This window comes from Danio rerio, chromosome 4 (genome assembly GCF_052040795.2).
Source record: "Danio rerio strain M-AB ecotype USA chromosome 4, GRCz13ab, whole genome shotgun sequence".
In the NCBI taxonomy this organism is placed as follows: Eukaryota; Metazoa; Chordata; class Actinopteri; order Cypriniformes; family Danionidae; genus Danio; species Danio rerio.
This window is the reverse complement of record NC_141024.2, coordinates 70,005,860-70,027,385: the sequence shown is the minus strand read 5'-3', so window position 1 is coordinate 70,027,385 and position 21,526 is coordinate 70,005,860. Positions and strand designations below refer to the sequence as shown.

General features: G+C 41.4%; 1 protein-coding gene and 1 pseudogene across 2 annotated transcripts in view; one reads left to right on the top strand and one right to left on the bottom strand.

The window, feature by feature from the left end:
* Positions 1–21,526, bottom strand: part of zgc:152938 — a 422,541-nt gene that overhangs the window by 283,434 nt on the left and 117,581 nt on the right. The gene's annotated exons all lie outside the window — the stretch shown is intronic.
* Positions 1,085–18,421, top strand: LOC101883084 (NACHT, LRR and PYD domains-containing protein 14-like; annotated as a pseudogene). Its single transcript, XR_015482283.2, has 13 exons — positions 1,085–1,139; positions 3,499–3,669; positions 5,107–5,383; positions 6,126–6,269; positions 6,827–6,874; positions 8,570–10,350; positions 11,805–11,978; positions 13,736–13,909; positions 14,452–14,622; positions 14,752–14,925; positions 15,035–15,081; positions 15,749–15,762; positions 18,211–18,421. The product of XR_015482283.2 is annotated as an NACHT, LRR and PYD domains-containing protein 14-like (transcript).

Here is a 21,526-nt window from a genome sequence, read left to right as displayed (position 1 = left end):
TATTTGACTGATTGTATTTTAATTACATCACAACATCGATGCTGTAAAAGGAACCGAATAAAAGGGAAAAAAAAGTTACTTTAACCGTTTACCGGAAGTTTATCAGTATGAGAAGAAACACTAGCTCCACATATACCTTATTATGACTTGATGTATTTTAATAATGTTGCTTTTTTATGACCAAAACAAAACATATTTATTCACAGATGTCAGACAAGGGTTAAAACAAAACATGTTACAAAAACAGAGCAATAAAAAAACTAGCATCTATAGCTGCATAACTGAATTTGAACCCATTATCTCTGTATGCTAGTCAAGGAACTCTCACCGCTTCACTAAATCACTTGAAGGTTCTACTCTACAATGTGGGATTTTAATCCCTCAATTTGCTTAACTGCCTTTGCTGAAGATGTTTCAGAGCAACACTTAAAAAATGACCGCTAGGTGTCACTGTAGAGACGGGTTTCGAAGCACATTTGCTTCAGTGTTTCAAGAAGCCTCACTCACAGGAAGTCAAACACAAGAGAAACCGCTCAGTAACGACAACCAGGCAAATCAAGACTTCACAAAGTACTCCAAGGAACGTGGAGAATAAATAGGACTGGGAAATGGCTTCACGTGGACCTGTAATGAGTTTCAGGCATGAGGGCTTCTGGGGGATTGAGTTCAAATAGAGCCTGACTTAAATCTGTGCGATGGCTCCCTCTGGTGGTGTGAAAGGGAGAACGCGGGGGTCTCATTTCCAACAATTGTAATGCCTGCTCTGTGATCAGTGATTTATTATATGTAATGATTCATGTACATTCTACACTCACTCTTTTATATGAACTTTAAGAGGAGCTGCAGACATCACTGGCGACATGTGCTATTTTCCCATACTCTTATCACATGTATAACTTATATTCCCCAAAGCTGCATATTTTCTTTGTCAGGAAGGCAAATAAAGAAGCGGAATAACCCTGACTAAAGTAGGGACAAAACAGACAATGTAATTTAAGAAAAAAGTATGACAGGTCGAAAAACTGGTTTTATTGGTTTAGCTGAAACCTAGGGAAGCACAGTGCTAAGCTAGATTTACCTCTTCAGATCAACAAGACACAAGCTCAGAGGATCAGTGAACGTCTGCTACAAGTATCATGGTAAGTTGATAAATACTGCATTAATTGCCTCTTAAGTAATGTAAACCTTTAAAATGAGTTACTTGTGTTCAAATATGCGACCCTGGACTGCAAAGCCAGTCATAAGAGTGAACTAATATTGGAAACTGAGATGTATACATAACCTGAAAGTTGAATTAACAACCTTTCCATTGTTGTATAGTTTGTTACACTCTCAGAAATAAAGGTACACAAGCGGTCACTGGGGTGGTACCTTTTTAAAAGGTACACATGAAGGGTCCATATTGGTACCTCAAAGGTATAGTACCTACAAATTTCAAGGGGAACACTTTTGTACCGCTTAGGTACCAATATGTACCCTTGAGGTATTGATATGGCCCTTTGAGGTACAAATTTGTACCTTTTGAAAAGGTACCACCCCAGTGACAGCTCTCATACCTTTATATCTGAGATTGTATACAGTATGTGGCCAAAAAACTGCAATCTGAGGGTACAAGCTTGGATAAAGACTTATACATGGTGATAGAAGACACACAGAATGGCTGGTCATTGGGTTTTGTTTTTTAGGTGTGTCACTGTGAACTGAAAAACATGTGCAACAATGGTTGTGCGCATACAGGAGAATGATTCAGCATACCAGGTGTGTAGCAAGAGCTTGTATGTGAGGATCTGAATGGTTTTCCACTGGTACCATGTGTTTCTATAGTCTGTAAAGTAGTTGTTGTCATTTCCATACCATTATTTTTGTCATACTTGATGTCTTATATCAGTTTTCTCTCACTTGTTTGAAGGGCTGTTTAATCTCCAGGGCCTAGTGTAACAAAATACTCTGTATCACATTGTTCCAGATATGGAAATCCCATGTTTTGCCATCCAGGATAACCTGATCATTCTTTCATGACAGTTTTTAAAGGAACATTGGGTTAGATCAGGGGTGCTCAATCCTGTTCCTGGAGATCTACCTTCCTGTACAGTTTAGCTCCTACCCTGATCAAACCCACCTGAACCAATTAATTAGGACCTGAAATCCACTTGATAATTACAGACAGGTGTGTTTGATAAGGGTTGCAACTGAAATCTGCAGGAAGGTAGATCTCCAGGAACAGGATTGGCCACCCCTGGGTTAGATTATTGTGATCCAAATACCGAATTTCAGGATTACTAAATCCTGTTTACTAGGGCTTTAAATGGAACCAACAGTGTAGACTACTGGTTCAGCAAATGACAACAGGTAGGTAAAATACCAGTGGCCACAAACAGCCATTATTTGTTTTGATAGTTTTAACATTTGTTGTTGTTGTTGTTGTTGTTGTTGTTGTTTACCATCCCTGCTGAAAAATCCAGCTTAAACCAGCCAAAGCTGGTTGGCTGGTTTTAGCTGGTCGACCAGGCTGGTTTTAGAGGGGTTTTGGCCATTTCCAGGCTGGTTTCCAGCCATTTCCAGCCTGGTCTTAGCTAGTCAGGCTGGAAAATGACCAGCTAAATCCAGCTAAAACCAGCTTGACCAGCTTGGTTTAAGCTGGACATAGCTGGTTTTGGCTGGGCTCCCAGCCTGGCTAGGCTGGTCAAGCTGGTTTTATCTGGTCATCTCCCAGCCTGACCAGCTAAGACCAAGCTGGAAATGGCTGGAAACCAGCCTGGAAATGGCCAAAACCCCTCTACAACCAGCCTGGTCGACCAGCTAAAACCAGCCAACCAGCCTAGGCTGGTTTAAGATGTTTTTTTAGTAGGGATATCTGACATGTTACGTATAGGCTTCAAATATGAAGGAATTTATATGTCATCAGAAACCATTACGTTTGTGATCACTTAAAAAAAACCTTTTTATTTTATGTGGTTCAAAAAATCACAACTGAATCCACCCTTCTGATGGGATCAGGATAATCCTGTTTTGTTTTATTTTTATCAAATGGTCACAATCCTTGAGTTCAAAAATTTGAGTAACCTAAAGGGCAGGTTTGATCCAAGTCAAATGTAAGATTGGATTACATGGTCTGATCTTAATTCAAAATCCCTCTGTTAATTTGAAAAAAACCCATTTTCAAGATTTAATCCAATCCGTGATCCAAAATCCCGCTGGATTACTTTTGAAAAACTGGGTTCTGATAATATGTCAAGAGATCAGATGTGAAAACCTTTAAGTGCAGTCTAAAATCTCCCTAAAATATTAGCATTTCCACAGCCTCCTGTGTTTATGTTAAGTTATTTCACTTTAAATATCGTAAAATTAACTTATTCTTTGCAAAACAAGTGAAATTTCTGAATCTACACACAGAAGGCTGGTAAATTTGATCACTTTGTTTTGCATTTGAACTCTTCCTGAACATTATCAAATGTTTTAGGACATCAACTTTAATGACCTCCCAATCTTAATCCGTAGGGTTTCATATGGAGTTGCCCACCATTCAAGCTATAACAGCTTCAACTCCTCTGGGAAGGGTTTCCACAAGAACTAGGAGTGTGTTAATGGTCATTTTCATCATTCTTCGAGAAGGCCTGGCTCTCACAATCTCTGCACTCATTCATCACAATGGTGTTCAGTTGGGTTGAGGTACAGTATGACGGGTTTTCAGGACATATGCATGTCTGCAAGTCTTTTTTCTGTAAACTAGTTATTAAAAAAAATGTTAAGTACAATATTCATACAGTGGTTAGCACTGTGGAGTTTGCATGTTCTCTGTGTTGGTGTGGGGTTCCTCCGGGTGCTCCGGTTTCCCCTACAGTCCAAATAAATGCGCCATAGGTGAATTGAATAAAGTAAATTGGCCATCATGTATGAGCGTGTGAATGTGAATGTGAGAGTGTATGGGTGTTTCACAGTACTGGGTTGCGGCTGGAAGGCCATCTACTGCGTAAAACATATGCTGGTTCATTCTGCTGTGACAACCCCTGATGAATAAACCTAGCAGGCTCACAACATCACAAAACGTTAGTAATAGGTTGGATTTAGGTCACGACGTCAGGTGACCAAAATTCAATATCTAGCCAGCGTCTAAGGACAACATTACTGTGACGTCCAATAACGATGTCAAATTAGGTTAATATTTGGTTGATTTTATGCTGTTTCGGAAAGTGACCAAAATCCAACGTCTGATAGATGTCATAGTGGTGATGTCTACACAACGTCAAGGTTTATCATGATTAGACGTGAATATTAGGTTGGATTTAGGTCACAACGTCAGGTGACCAAAATTTAATATCTAGCCAGCGTCTAAGGACAACGTTACTGTGACGTCCAATAACGATGTCAGATTACTTTAATATTTGGTTGATTTTAGGCTGTTTCGGAAAGTGACCACAATCCAACGTCTGATAGATGTCACAGTGGTGATGTCTACACAACGTCAAGGTTTATCATGATTAGACGTTAATATTAGGTTAAATTTAGGTCACGACATCAGGTGAACAAGATTCAATATCTAGCCAGCATCTAAGGACAACGTTACTGTGACGTCCAATAACGATGTCAAGTTCTGTTAATATTTGGTTGATTTTAGGCTGTTTTGGAAAGTGACCAAAATCCAACGTCTGATAGATGTCATAGTGGTGATGCCTACACAACGTCAAGGTTTATCATCATTAGACGTTAATATTAGTTTAGATTTAGGTCACGACGTCAGGTGACCAAAATTCAATATCTAGCCAGCGTCTAAGGACAACGTTACTGTGACGTCCAATAACGATGTCAAATTACGTTAATATTTGGTTGATTTTAGGCTGTTTCAAAAAATGACCAAAATCCAACATCTGATGTCATAGTGGTGATGTCCACACAACGTCAAGGTTTATCATGATTAGACGTTAATATTTGCTTGATTTTAGGTTGGATGCTAAACATTGACGTTTGCTTGACGTTGGGCTCTGACGTCAACACGATTTCATTTCCAAACAAATCCAACTTCCCTTCGATGTTGGGCTACAACGTCAATATGACGTTGGTGCATCTTAGTGTACCATTGTGGTAAACTATTATTTTTTTCTTATCCAGGTGAATTGAGTCTAACAGAAGATGACATCCATTTCACAGCAGCTTCGGAACACACTGGATCGTCTTGACGGAGATCAACTGAAGAGGTTTAAATGGCACTTTAAAGATGATGGTGTTACTTCAGCGGTAGATGTGGAGAAGTCAGAAGATGTCAGTGACACGGTGGATCTGATGCTGGCACATTGTGGACCTAAAGGAGCTGCGAATGCCACACTGAAGTGTTTAAGGATCATAAAACTAAATGATTTGGTGGAAGAGTTCGAGAACAAACTAAAAGGTAACAACATCTAAACGTAACAATTCATTAGTTCCACTAAAGCTGGGCTTACATTGGGTTATGACCAGGGCCAGACAGAATCTGCGTACGTTTTTTGCTATTTCTGCGGAGAATATAGGTTAAAATCTGCGGATTTCTGTGGAATTATATTTGGTAGTATCCAGCGGACTATCATAACTAAAAATCTGCAGAATTCTGCTGAAAATCTGCAGAATTCTGCGTGCGCAGATTCCGTATGGGCCTAGTCATGACTGAAATAAAATCCACTAAAACTAAATTGGCTGTAGTGTATGAGTCTGAGAGTGTATGGGTGTTTCCTAGTAGTGGGTTGTGGCTGGAAGGGAATCTGCTATGTAAAACACAGGCCGGTGTCCTGACATTTTATCCAACCCATCAGATTATGTTACCAACACTGTATTTGAATCGAATTTGGGATTGAGGTTGGAGTTAGGGAGTAGGTAGGTTGGGGTGATATTACAGCTTCATATCCCACTACTCCACATTAAAATTTACACTGATGGCAAAATCTGATGGGTAGCATATTGTGCCCTCGAAATCTGCTACCTACTTTTTGAATGGAAGGTAGGACAATCTGACAAAGTAGGAGAAATCGACAGAACACCAGATAGGTTGGTGGTTCATTCCATTATGGCGACCCCTCATAACTAAGGGACTAAGCTGAAAGAAAATGAGTGAATGAATGACTAAAAGACAACACTCTCTCTTACTCTTTTAATCTCAGCACCGGTCCAGGAGAGCAACGCTCAGACTGCAGTCAGTGTTGATGTTAAAGCTGAAACAGGTTCATTTGTGGATGTTCCTGTACTTGCTGGAAACACAATCACAGGACCAGTAAACATATTTGGTTTAAAACCTACAGGAAATGGTATGTCTTTTTTTCTACATTTTTGTGTTAGCAAAACAAACAATTCAAGAGTTCCCACTTAGATATGCTTGGCACTTATAGCAGGTTTGGCATGCTGTCCCGGGAGAGAACCCTGAGCTCGGAGATATTTGAGCCCAGGGCTCCCGCCCGGTCTAGAAGCATATCAGGAGAACCGAGATCAGGTAGGTCTCGATCGCTCCCCCTTTAGAAGGGGAGAAAAAGGAGGAGATGGGGTGGAAGGGGGGATTCTTCCAAAATGAAGATAGTGCAATGGGGAGAAAGTGATCCATTTATACTAAGCTAGGATCATTCTGATTGGATTATTACTGATTACGGATGAGTGGCCAGCGGTGCACAATCATATCACGTGCTCCTCTCGAAATTAGTTTATGAAACTTCACTTCAAGAGTTCCCACTTAGATATGCTTGGTATATATCCTATATTGGTCATATCCTATGTGGTTTTAATATGAGATTTGTAGTGTTGCACAATTTTACCAATAAGGCTTAATATCCAATTTAATATTTATCTGGTTCTTCTCTTTTTTTCTACTCAGTTGAATATAACTGCACAGAAACGGTAGAGGCGCACACAGAAAAACGAGGTAAAACATGATTAGTTCATCTATTCCAGGGGTGGCCAACCCTGTTCCTGGAGAGCCACCTTCCTGCGGATTTCAGTTGCTACCCATATCAAACACACCTGCCTGTAATTATCACGTGGTTTTCAGGTCCTAATTAATTGGTTCAGGTGTGTTTGATATGGGTTGCAACTGAAATCTGCAGGAGTGTGGCTCTCCAGGAACAGGGTTGGCCACCCCTGATCTATTGTTTTGAAAGTACTTCACATTGTTAGTAATACATACTGCATAAAGCCTCCATTAAAAAAAAATCTCCAAGAGCATGCCAAACCAACAAGTGGAGATATAGCCTAAAAAAACACGTTGACCAATCACAGACTCATCTTATTCAAAAATGTAAGCGATAGCAACCTAGTTTGGCATGAAACAAACCAAATAAAATTGCACACGTTGATGTGACAATTAAGAAACTCATATCACCAGAGATTTGATTACATTATTTAATGTTAACAATTGTACAGAGCATATTTAACCAGGCCATGCAGTGCCGCAGTATGTAGTGCTGTCGCCTCACAGCAAGAAGGTCGCTGGTTTGAACCATCAGAACCAATGGAGTTTGCATGTTCTCCCTGCATTCAGCGTGGGTTTCCTCCGGGTGCTCCAGTTTCCCCGCAACGACATGCGGTACAGGTGAATTGGGTAGGCTAAATTATCCGTAGTGTGTGCGAATGTGTGTGTAGATGCTTCCCAGAGATGGGTTGCGGCTGGAAGGGCATCCGCTGGGTAAAAATGTGCTGGATAAGTTCATTCCGCTGTGGCGACCCTGGATTAATAAAGGGACTAAGCCGACAAGAAAATGAATGAATGAATGATATTTAACCAATATCTCAGCATGTTGTAGGCCAAGTAAACATGTGGGAATGTTTGTTTGAAAATAATTAGTCTATTTAGTCTTTACGCATTTGTTGCTGTATTTTTTTGGAAATGGAGATTAAATCGTCAACTTTAAGCTGAATAAACTTTCCATTGACATATGATTTGTTAGGATAAGTCAATAATTGATTGAGATTACAATTATTCAAAAATCTGTAGTTTTAAGGGTTAAAAAAATCTAAATACTGAGAAAATCACCATTAAAGTTTTCAAAATTAAGTTCTTAGCAATTCATTGCACCAATTATTTTTTTTTAAAGCTTTGATACATGCACAGTACGAATATTACTAAATATATTAATGGACCAGTGGCTCAGGGATTAGCGCTGTCACCTTACAGCAAAAAAGATGGCGGATTGAATCCTGGTTGGGCCAGTTGGCATTTCTATGTGGAGTTTGCATGTTCTCCTCGTGTTAGTGTGGGTTTCCTCCGGGTGCTTCGGTTTCCCCCACAGTCCAAAAACATGCGCTATAGGTAAATTGGAAGAACTTAATTGACCGTAGAGTGTGGATGGGAGAGTGTATGGGTGTTTTCCAGTACTGGGTTGCAGCTGGAAGGTCATCTGCTGTGTAAAACATATGCTGAAATAGTTGCCAGTTGTGTCGACCCCTGATAAATAAGCCAAAGGAGAATAAATGAAAGAATATTGATGGACCTTGATCTTTACCTAACGTTCTAATCTTGCAATATAAGGTCCAGGTCAAGTATTGTATTAGTGCACATCAAGTTAAAACCTGTTTACACTGATATTTGTCCGTTTTTAATACTATTTCCTCAATCCTATAGAATTTTTAAGGCTGCAGAAGTTCTTGGAAACACACAAATCCATCATGAAGAAGAAAGCAGAACGCATTTTTGAGGGCAAGAAAGAAAACGAAGCCCATCTTAAGGACATATACACCGAACTGTTCATCACCGAGGGAGACGTTGAAGACATCAATCGAGAACATGAGATTATGAAGATGGATGGTGCTTACAAAACCAAGAAAGCACAGGACAGATCGATCAAATGCAATGACATATTCCACTTATTGAGGGAAAATAATGAGAGGAAGATTGTGCTGACCAAGGGCATTGCTGGCATTGGAAAAACAGTCTCTGTACACAAGTTCATTCTAGACTGGGCCGAAGGAAAAGCCAATCAGGATATACACTGCTTGTTCCTGCTTCCATTCAGAGAGATTAACATGATTAAAGACAAAAAGCTCAACATCCACGAGTTTCTTCAGGTATTTTACCCTGAACTGAAGGACTTGGGGAATTCAAAGTTATACACCAAGTGTAATCTAGCACTCATATTTGACGGATGAGAGTCGACTGTCTTTAAATTCCGAAAGAGGAATTCTGTCGAATTTTGAGGAAAGGTCATCTGTAGATGTGCTTTATACATGTCTCGTCAAAAAGACATTGCTTTCATCAGCACTCATCTGGGTGACCTCGAGACCAGCAGCAGCCAATCAGATCCCTCCTCAATATGTAGGTTTGTTCACAGAGGTGCGAGGATTCTCTGAGCAACAGAAAGAGGAATACTTCAGAAGGAGAATCAAAGATGAGAAACGAGTCTCGACAATCCTCTCACACATTAAAACATCTCGCACTCTCTTCATTATGTGCCACATTCCTGTGTTTTGTTGGATCACGGCTACGGTACTTCAGAGTATTCTCATCAGGAGCAACACGGGGACAATCAGAACAACTCTCTCTGAGATGTACATTCACTTTTTGCTCATACAGATGAACATGAAGAGCCAGAAGTATGATGGAAGAGAAGAAAGGGATCGTAAAAAGCTTTTAGATTCAAACAGAACCATGATTTTGAAGCTAGCAAAGCTAGCATTTGCACAGCTGAAAAAGGAGAACGTTGTGTTCTACGAGGAAGACCTAAGAGAATGTAGTATTGATTTGAGCGAAGGGTCGGAGTCCACAGGAATGCTGACTGAGTTATTTCTGAAGGAAGATGGACTTCATGAAACGAAGGTCTTCTGCTTTGTGCATTTGAGTGTTCAAGAGTTCCTCGCTGCCGTGCATGTGTTCCTTTGTTATCTGAGTAAGATAAACGAGGAGCTTCGGTTTTTCTTTGATGAGCCAGTAAAAGAAATCCAACTGCAAGATCTGCTACAGAATGCAATTAATAAAACTATTCAGAGTGGAAGAGGACAGCTGGACCTGTTCCTGCGGTTTCTGTTAGGTATTTCATTGGAGTCCAGTCAGAAACTTCTTGAAGGTCTGCTCCCACACAAAGAGGACACCACAGACAGTGTCTTACAACTGAGTCAATACATTAAACAACTACAAGACAGCAACCGAATCTCAGAGGAAGCTTCGGTCAACCTGTTTTACTGCCTACTTGAGCTGAAGGATCATTCTTTATTGGAGCAAATTCAGAAGTACATCAGTACGGAGGAATATCCTGGAAGAAAACTCTCACCTTCGCTGTGTTCGGTGATGACCTATGTACTGCTCATGTCAGAAAAGGTGCTGAATGAGTTTAATCCAAAGAGATTTGCGTCATCGATTGCAGACTGCATGAGATTTGTCCCAGCTGTGGCATGTTGCAGAAAAGCCCTGTGAGTCATTTTAAGTATGTTAAATGTATATTTAACCCCGCCAGTCCTACGCCACCCAACCCTCTCCGAGCTGGTTTCGAACCGGCGACCTTCCGCATGGGAGTCGGTTGCTCTAGCGTCTGTCGTTAGAGCACCTTTAGAGGTCAGAGGAGTGAGGTTTACCTGCACAGGTAATTTTGAAATTGAAATTTATTTATTAATGGAAAACATAGGGCGTACTCACACTATGTACAATTGCCTTAAACCTGAAGCACGATTGTCCCCCGATGGCCCGCACCCACATTCCATTCGCGCCTGGGTAAGCTTACGTCATCAATGATGCGCTGTTCAGTAAGAAGCGCTCTCGCTCAGCACAGTGGAGATTTCTTTATATCGTTTTAGTCGTTTGGGATGCAGTGATACGCAGTCAAATATTTCGCCGAACAGACAAGCCACTTACCTGCACAGCACTCACTAGCTGGCCTCTGTTACACTCACCCCCCTAAACCTTACTCCCATCCGGGTCACGGCACCAATGTAACCCCTCCAGTCTTACACCACCCAACCCGCTCTGAGCTGGTATCGAACCGGCGACCTTCCACATGAAAGTCGGGTGCTCTACCAAGGAGGCTAAAGACCATGGCCTCTAGCGTCTGTCGTTAGAGCACCTTTAGTGGTCAGAGGAGTGAGGTTTACCTGCACAGCACACACTAGCTGGCCTCCGTTACATTAGCATGGATTTCAAAACGAGTTAATTTTGAAATTGAAATTTATTTATTAATGGAAAACATAGGGCGTACTCACACTATGTACAATTGCCTTAAACCTGAAGCACGATTGTCCCCCGATGGCCCGCACCCACATTCCATTCGCGCCTGGGTAAGCTTACGTCATCAATGATGCGCTGTTCAGTAAGAAGCGCTCTCGCTCAGCACAGTGGAGATTTCTTTATATCGTTTTAGTCGTTTGGGATGCAGTGATACGCAGTCAAATATTTCGCCGAACAGACAAGCCACTTTTGACGCCCATAAACAACCATAAAGTCCTCGTGCTGCAGGAATTAGGAGGTTTGCTAAAGGTGCAGCTGTCATGCAGTAAGGGGTTTGCGTCTTTCATAAACTATGACAGTTTGCATTCATTTAACAGTAAGATTGATTAATAAATCCCTATGTCCCGTGAAAAGCCACGTCTCATCTTCAATTTCGGGCTCAGGCACACTTTGCACTCACAATACAAGCATACCACGCCAAAGCCCAAGTGAACTGCGCTCTCGCACACCTCTTCCAACCGGGCCAGGGCCGGCCAACTGAACCGTGCCTGAGCCTAATTTAGAGCACTGACACTTCTCAAACTAACTGAGAAACGTGCCTGGGCATGGTTCGGATAGCAAAGTGTGGGTGCGCCCTTAGGACAATGTTTGACCAAGATAGTATTGAACATCAGGAATGAATTTGTTTAAATGTTTGTTTTGGCAGATTTGATGGCTGTAGTCTTGATGAAACATGCTGTGAAACGGTGTCTTCAGCTTTACAATCGTCCAACTCTCATCTGACGGCACTGGATCTGAGCAACAATGACCTGCGGGATTCAGGAGTGAATTCAATCTCTGTTGGACTGAAGAGTTCAAACTGTCGACTGAACTTACTTAGGTTTGGCATTCACTCAATCAACCTCAGAATCAAGGAAGTTTTAGTGGATCAAGGTATTTTGTGAACAGGTTACTTGCAGAACTGATAACACATGCACAGATGACAAACTTAACTTAGACCAGGGCTGCCCAATTCCTTACCCAGAGAGCCTCCTGCAGAGTGAAGTTCCATCCCTACTTTACTTGATATCCCTACTTACTCCACAAGAGTTTTATTCACAGTTATTGGAACAATCGTAATGCCAATATTAAGTGCTCTGCTATTAGCTATTCTGTCAGACACGCAAACCATACAGTGCAGTTTTTTAGATTAACACTAATGGTCTTGTATTTGGAAAATTGTGAAAGGAAGAAACCATAATCTGTCTATTTTCAAATTATGTCTTGGTTGTATCTATACAAAAATTACTAACTATTTTAAAGGTGTCACAGAATGCTTTGATACGATATGTTAAATGGTTCTCTGATATCTAAGGGTGCTTTCACACCTGTGAATCAATTCAGTTGTTCCGAAACAGAGATTACAGATGTTACATTGTTGCTCTTTGAGCGGTTCGCTTTTAAGTCACGTGTGAGTAAACTCTTCTCTCATTGGTCAATGTCAGGGTTTATTTTGCAGCGTCCCGCTCAGCTGTCAGGAGAGGTGGTGGTTTGGTGGTGATTGACAAGGTGTGCGCGCGCGACGTGTCTGAGGAGAGATGCGGTGGGGAGGGGTGAGAAGGGTGCGCGACGATGCCTATTTAAGGACCAGGAGGGAGACGCGAGATTACCGGGAGATCATCACTTGTTTGCGGGCATCCGGAGACTAGCGAAACTTCCCGCCATACTCATAATTCTCTCTTCATATAGCCGTAAGCCTATTACATATCCATAAAACACTGTGATATAACCGCGCTCGGATCGGATCGCTTTCTCACTGCAATCGAACCGCTCCAGGGTTCGTTTCAATCGGGCCGAGACCACCTCACTCAGGCGGTCTCGGAGCGATTACTTTGCCGCGGAACAGAGCACGATTGCCCTGTTCACAAATGCCAAAAGAACCGTGAAGCACCCTCAATACAAGCATATGTGGTTATAGGTAAGTTCACCAGAGACAGTTTTAAAGGTCCATTCCCAACCTTAGAAATCGGCTATAATATGAAATGGTTGGTTTTGACCATATTTGGAAGGGTCATAAATATTAACAACCTCTAACACCCCTGCAGCTAATGTCAAGTGCCTAATGCTCTCTGTCACACATACACACAGCATGATGTTGTGGAGAGGTTTGTTGTAGCTTGACGAGTAAGTGACTATCTACTAGAATAAGTTTGCTTCTGAGTCAAATTTTTATTAAAGCTGGGTCAAAACTCTACTGGACTGCAGCTTTCCAGCTTCAATCTTTTCCACTGCTGTCAGTAGGCAGGGATGGGCAAGCCCAGGTTCTGGAGGTCCAGTGTCTTGCAGAATTTAGCTCCAAGCCTAGTCACACAGTCCTACCTAAAGATGTCTTGTGATCTTGAAGACACTGATTAGCATGTTTAGGGGTGTTTGATTAGTGTTGGAGCAAAATTCTGTAGGACACTGGCCCTCCAGGACCAAGTTTGGCCATCCTTGTGATAAGGTATAGTTTGGGAAACACGTCTAGAAATTGTATACCCATGGTTAAGAGATACCTTTAGAGATTTCGTAACACACTATAAGTCAATGTTTCTGGGAAACAAACTTTTAAAGCTGTGTTCAAAAGTGTTCATTAGTGTTTTGTTGTGCTTTATTCAGATTGGCAGGTTGTAGATTGACTTTTGAGTGCTGTGAAAGCTTGTCCTCAGCTCTGCAATCCTTAAACTCTCATTTGAGAGAGCTGGACCTGAGTAACAATGACCTGCAGGATTCAGGAGTGAAGCTTCTTTCTACCGGACTGAAGAGTTCGCACTGTCATTTGGAAATACTGAGGTTTGATTTCACTTTCACTCAATCGCTATGGTATTTGTAGTGATCTGAAACTGAATTCATTTTTAACAATCAGTGTAATTTCATAACTGTTGTAATTGCTGGTATTTTTTTAATGTACTGTCGTTTCGTAGCAAAGTTGTCTTGCTCTTATCTGTACAAAAATTACCTATTTTAAATTGTTGATACAACATGTTCAACACACAATATGAGACAAATTGATCTCTGATATCTAAATAGAAGGAAATGTGGCGAAAATGCTAACAAAAGACCATGGTCCATTTCCAAACCAAGTAATTGGCCGTAATATGAAATGCTTGGTTTTGACCTTATTTGGAAGGATCATGAATATTAATGAGCTCATTCAAAAATCAAGAAAAAGACTTAATAATACAAAGAAATAATGTGTTATAGTAACAGTTGGCAAGGCAAGTACTCCTCACAGGAGTAAGTTGGACATGCTTGCCGTTCATGTTGGTCAATCATGTCGTAATCGTTTGGTAGGTATTTTGCCACTAGTAATTTACGTGTTTGGTTTTGTTTAGATTAGTCACGTGTAATCTCACTGGTGAGTGCTGTGAAAGTATATCTTCAGTTCTTCAATCAAACACTCACCTACGAAAGCTGGACCTGAGTAACAATGACCTGCAGGATTCAGGAGTGAAGCTGCTTTCTATTGGACTGAAGAGTTCACACTGTCAACTCAACTTACTGAAGTAAGAAATGGAATGATTCTGCTTTGGTGCTTGTTAATGGTGATCTTTCTGTTGTGGGCAACAATTTCTGTATTTACAGTTTTAGTAAATGTCTGATTAATGTACTAATGTAATGTTGACTATCTGTAGATTGTCTGGCTGTATGGTGACAGAGGAAGGCTGTGGTTTTCTGTCTTCAGCTCTGAGTTCAAACCCCTCACACCTGAGAGAGCTGGATCTGAGCTACAATCATCCAGGAGATTCAGGAGTCAAGCTGCTCTCTGAACAACTGGAGGATCCAAACTACACACTGGACAAACTCAAGTACGTTGATTAAAAGGCAGGTTGTTTTTTATGTGTTTTATATGTGTTTGCTTCTGTAAACAATGTATTCTGTATCAAATGTGAAAAGGGATGATTTGTCTGTTTATAGTGTGGACCATGGAGGTCTCTTCAGGATTACAGCAGGACTGCATAAATGTATGTATACATGTTTAAGAGCTAAACTAAAAGGTTTTTGGATTTCTAACCCCAGGTTGAGACTCATTTATACTTATGCTTGTAGTTTTTTATTGCTGCGGTACTGTGTTTGTCAACCGCATTCCTGGAGGACCACCCGCTCTGCACGTTTTCCTGTCTCCTTAACTCTCTACGGCATTAATTTTTGTTTTAGAAGGAAAAAAAATATTTCACCCTAATTTTTCCTGGGCTCCATATAATAAATCAATCATAAAATGTACTAGCCCCCTCCCCAGCTGATTTTGGCTTGTTGCCTTAGGGTAGGGGTGGCCAACCGTGTTCCTGAAGAGCCATCTTCCTGCAGTTTTCAGTTGCTACCCATATCAAACACACCTGAACTAATTAAATAGGACCTGACCACCACGTGATAATTACAGGCAGGTGTGTTTGATATGGGTTGCAACTGAAATCTCTAGAAAGGTGGCTCTCGAGGAACAGGGTTGGCCACCCCTGCTTTAGGGCAACAACATGCAGTAACAGCAGTAAAACACAAAGGTTTACTGTGTATTATATGTGAAATGAGGTACAAGCAACCGATTAGAAAATTTCTTAATTTAACAGAAACAATATCAACAAGTAATATTTAATCAGTAACTTGCCATAAATGGTGTATTGTATGTTCCTGCAGGGTACCGATTGAATGTACTTATTTACCAATGTCTATTATTCACGGTGGAATCTTAGAAAGCAGTTGGTGAATGTTAAGCAGAACTGGGTGCCACATTTTTGTAACTTGGCTTTAGGTTTGGGGTGGGCCGGTGTCCAGCAGAGTATAGCTCTAACCCCAATTTCACACGTAAACCAGCAACTCAAGCTCTAGCTAGCAGACTAGAAATGTATTGGCAGGTTGGCAGACGCATTTTGCTGGACACCGGACCTCCAGGACAGAGTTTGGGCACTTTCCTTTGGATAAACCTTTGCATCATGGTACTCTGTATCTCCCTTTCTGTGAATCCTTGACCATTAAGTAAGTTGAATCCAGATGCAAATCAAACTCAGTTCCTGGAGGGCTGCAGACCTGCAGAGTTTAGTTCCTACCCTGCTTCAACACACTTACCTGTGGGTTTTAAACAAGCCTGAAGAACTCAATTATTTTAATCAGGTTTGTTTGATCAGGCTTAAAGATAAACTGTGCAGAACTGTGCCTTATTGCAAATTAAATTCGCATCTTTTAATGCAAACATAGCTATTGTGACTCTTCAAGCTCGCTTTCGGAAGGAATGAGCTTAACTGCACATCACACATTTATTTAAAGGGCCATGAAACCCCCTCATTTCAGCAGGGTGTTTTCACACCTCTACTTTGGAAAAAGTCAGAAAAGTGGGCGTGTCCAGCTTTGTTTAGGGGGGAGTGTCGGAGGAAGAAAAGAGGCTTGGTGTGGGAGTGTCTATTTGGGCGCGCTGAATTTCAGAGTCAAACGCACACCCACAGCGGACAAAGTGACTGTGTTTACATGGACATCTGTAGTCGAATTGTTTGCCAAATTATTAAATGGTGGACTTTAACTGCAGTTTGGCTCTTTCATTCAGGGAATTCATTCATGCCCCTCGCGACAAACGAGATATTTGATTCGAGGAGCTGCTCTAAGCGTGTATTTTCATGCAATGTTTGATACCGCACGCCGAATGAGAGAAAAAAAACTCGGCATTTCCCGGAAACTTAGATGCACTCGGCAGGTAGCGTCAGAAAGCCGCGTGTGTTATTCCGGTCACAAAATCCTACACGAGGTTATAGTTTGCTTGTAGTGCTAACTTGTTTACAATAGTTTTTTCGATACGAATAAAATACGAACTGAATAAACAAAGAGCGCTGGTCGCTCACTTACCAAATCTGTAGAGACAGGACAATCCACAGCAACTAGAGGCGCGTCTTTATTAAGAGGAGACTACAAGCGAATCCGGATCTCAGCGTTTGCAGATGAGAACAGCTCTCAGGTAAACAATAATCCTCCTTAGACACGTAAGTTATTGTTGTCGAGCGTCGCGTACACTGTTAATCCACACGTGACGCCAGCTGCGCTCTCACAGAGAGAAAATGAAAACAAAACTTAACGGCAGCAAACTATAAAAGCAACACTTCACGCTTGTTTTGCCAACACAACGTGGCGTCTCTGTCGTCTAAACACTGTGACAGTAATGAATATTAATGAAGTTGCACAATAGAGCGCGCTGATTGGTTTGAACCAAGCCTTACTCATGCATTAATGCATCACACTGTAAGACGTAATAAGACACACTCTGGCACAGACGCCCAGTCTGCACGCTGGAATACACGCTATTATGTTGTGACCGTGACGAAGCTTCAAAAATTCGTTTCAAACCGGAAGTACGAATTTGCTTAAAATAACGCAAAAACAACCAATTTACACTTTTTAGTGAAATATAGGTGTCCTAATAGTGTTTTTAGCAGTGTGGGACACATTTACGACTGTCAACAGCTCAAAAAATGTGTTTTGGTGTTTCGTGACCCTTTAATATAAAGATTATTAAATTTAAACATGATAAAAAGGTAAATCTATCTTACGTTCTGCTAGCAGTGGCCTCAAGCAGGCTGCGGTCCCAAAAATGGCTCTTTTACCCCCAGAGGAAAGGTCAAACCCACACTTACCTCAAATTTCATTGGTCACCAACTTATTATTAGACTTTTTTGGGATATTTTATTGAAAAAAAAAAATTAACGGGTGTTTTGTGGGCCAAAGAATAGTTTGTTTCCTGAGCTCAACACCATGCCATAGAGCAGGGGTGGCCAACCCTGTTCCTGGAGAGCCACCTTCCTGCAGATTTCAGTCAAACACACCTGCCTGTAATTATCACGTGGTTTTCAGGTCCTATTTAATTGGTTCAGGTGTGTTTATTATGGGTAGCAACTGAAATCTGCAGGAAGGTGGCTCTCCAGGAACAGGGTTGGCCACCCCTGCCATAGAGGGTTAAGCAAACACACCTGATTTAAATCATCAGCTGATTAGCAGAGACTGAAAGACCTGAAATGGGTGTGACAGACAAAGGAGACCCTCCAAAACATGCAGTGCTGGTGGTCGTCCGGGAACGTGGTTGAAAAACTCTGGCTTGAATGTTCACTTCCTGTCTTTAGATAACTGTCATCTCACACTGGATCCAAACACAGCACATCTTCGTCTCGTTCTGTCTGAGGGAAACAGAAAGGTGACATATGCGAGAGAGTATCAGAGATATCCTTACCATGCGGACAGATTTGACACATGGTCTCAGGTTATGAGCACTGAGAGTCTGTCCGGACGCTCTTACTGGGAATCTGAATGGACTGGACATAAGGCTGTCATGTCAGTAACATACAAAAGAATCCACAGGAAAGGAGTGAGTGAGGACTGTCTGTTTGGATCCAACGAAAACTCCTGGAGTCTGATCTGCTCTGATGACACGTTCACTGTCTGCCACAACAACAAGGAAATCGATACTCGTGTCCCCTCACATTCCTCAAAGAGAGTAGGAGTGTATGTGGATGAGTCAGCCGGCTGTCTGTCCTTCTACAGAGTCTCTAACACTCACAATCTCACACACTTGCACACATTTAACAGCACATTCACTGAACCACTCTATGCTGGATTTATGTTTTACTATTTGAACTCCTCAGTGTGTGTGTGTCAAATGGAAATGCCTATGAGCAACAACAGGGAAGTCACAATCACCTGATTGACCTGAGTCCCGGTCCCTTTGCCCCATCGATCTACAGCTTCATGCGTGCAGATGGCAGACATATTACAATGGGCAGAGAAGACGGACATCCAAATCAAACTGCTAGAAATGACATTACTGCATTCATTATATTTACTGTAAAATGAAGACATAAAAGTGAGTGTTTCCAAGTACTGGGTTACAGCTGAAAGGACATCCGCTGCGTAAAACATATTTTGCAATAGTTGGAGGTTCATTCTCCTGTGGGACAAAGCCGAAGGAAAATGAATGAAAACCAAAACAAATTGTAGTTAAAAAATGTTGATGATAAAATACATAATTTTACTCCGAGTATTGTGATTGTTACCTTATTAATACTGTAGCTATATATACGGGACTGCTGTGTGCCATCCAGCTTAAAACAAAATTGGTGTAGACAACTGCGTAACACCTCCTGCGGAAGTGAACCCCACATTTTGTCAGATTTATTTTAAATGAAAGATATTTCAGACATCTAAAATAGACATTCAAGATATTCCTAACTAAATCGACAATAAACACACTTTCCTTAGTAAATTATATATACTTTTTGTTATTATTTAGCAACAATCCTGAAAAGTCCTGACAATCTATAACCATGGAAACGAAAAGAGCAATACGGTCTCCCCTATTCATCTTATTCTTCGCCGGCGAGCGGGCGCAGCCATTTGAATCTTTTTGGCTCAAGACATTCGCTCTAATTCACCTCCATTCATTTTTAGAAGTTAAAAACTGCTCGTTTGATGTTGCAAACTGATATTTTCTTATTGTATTATTCTACTTGGTCAGTATAGTCATGCAAACGTTTGTTTGTAGAGCAAGTAGTTTGACCGTTTTCTGCCGTTTATTACTCCTAGTCATTTCTCCCATAGGCGACTGAATCAGAAGTTCGAAAACAATCGTGAAAACAGGCGCACTTCCGCATTTTAAAATAAGGTCAATAGTGCTCTATGTTCTCTCTTCACAGTGGTGTGCCCTTTGTAGTGCTAGATAAAGTAGTGTTAACAGACAAGCATTTGGGCACGAAAGAGTCTTCCAGCTCAGGTCAAACAAATTAGCCTTTGCAGAGAGAAATATACAAGTCCACGACTGGGCTAGTTGACATTTCTGTGTTTGCACGTTCTCCACGTCTTAGTGTGGGATTCCTCCAGGTGCTCCGGTTTCCCCCACAGTCCAAACACATGTGCTACAGGGGAATGTGAATGATTTTCAGATTCAAATAAATAAAGGTTACTGAAGATAGTTTGCCGTTTCATCAGCAGAAGCCAGCTTCAACTCTCGCGGTGAGTTCCTAGGCCGCTCTGCTTACATTTACAAATCAATAACAATTATACTCTCTACACTAGACTAGAAAGAGTGTGATTCTGGTGAATTTTTACGATTGGTTAAATCAAAAATATACAATTGTAAATATGTACGTCAATGCGGGGTCGTATCTGAGTCCAGATAGAGATGGCGACAGGAGTCTTGGGCCAGGTCGCCCCCTTGACAATTAAGAGCCGGTGTCAGAGCTGTAGAAATTCCCCATCGGATGCATAAGCACACGCAAGTGACGATCCGTTATAAAAACTCAAGGTTGTTTCTTGGTCCCCTCAGCTGTCTTATCAAACTAGTTCAAAACATAATATAAACAGATTTCGGACTGCCATCTTCTTACTACATACAGTCTATTTTGCATGAAAAGGAAATCACTTTAAAAAGAATTAACCACAAAAATAGCAAAATCGATTTAGACATTAACTAATAGAAATAAGGATAGAAACAGTTGTTCCCATTCATCAAGCTCAGCAGTTCCACTCTAAAGGTCTCCATGAAATATGACCTGGTTTCATTCATTTATTCATTTTCTTGTTGGCTTAGTCCCTTTATAAATCTGGGGTCGCCACAGCGGAATGAACCGCCAACTTATCCAGCAAGTATTTCGGCAACGGATGCCCTTCCAGCCACAACCCATCTCTGGGAAACATCCACACACACAAACTCATACACTACGGACAATTTAGCCTACCCAATTCACCTGTACCGCATGTCTTTGGACTGTGGGGGAAACTGGAGCACCCGGAGGAAACCCACGCGAAGGCAGGGAGAACATGCAAACTCCACACAGAAACGCCAACTGAGCCGAGGGTCGAACCCGCGACCCAGCGACCTTTTTGCTGTGAGGCGACAGCACTACCTACTGCGCCACTGCCTCGCCTGACTTGGTTTCGTGGGTCCTAAAAATAAAGTTAAAAATAGATAAATAGAGGAGCAAAGACACTAAACATTCTTACATCAAGCATTGTGTAAACTTATTTGTTTTTTCAATGGTAGATAATCATATTAATGAAATAATGAGGAACAGGATAATGAGAAAAGGATAAACGTTGGTCCTCACTGGGACAGATTAGAAGACAGAAATCCAAATCCATCAGGTGTTTCCCTGTGCTAAATTGCGGCTGCAAGGGCATCTGCTGTGTAAAACATAGTCAGAACCGCCAGAATAGTTGGCAGCTCATTCCACTGTGGCGACCCCTGATAAATACAGGACTAAAGCCTGGTTTATACTTCTGCGTCAAGTGACCGCCATAACCCACGGCGCATGCAACGAGCGTAGCTGTGCATTTATACTTCTGCGCGCTGTCTCTGTTGGTCTGCATTAACACTTCCAAAATGCTAGTTGGAAGTGAGGTGTAAATGTTCCTCTGTGTCGAGTTTCTTCGCTGCTGTTTTGTTTT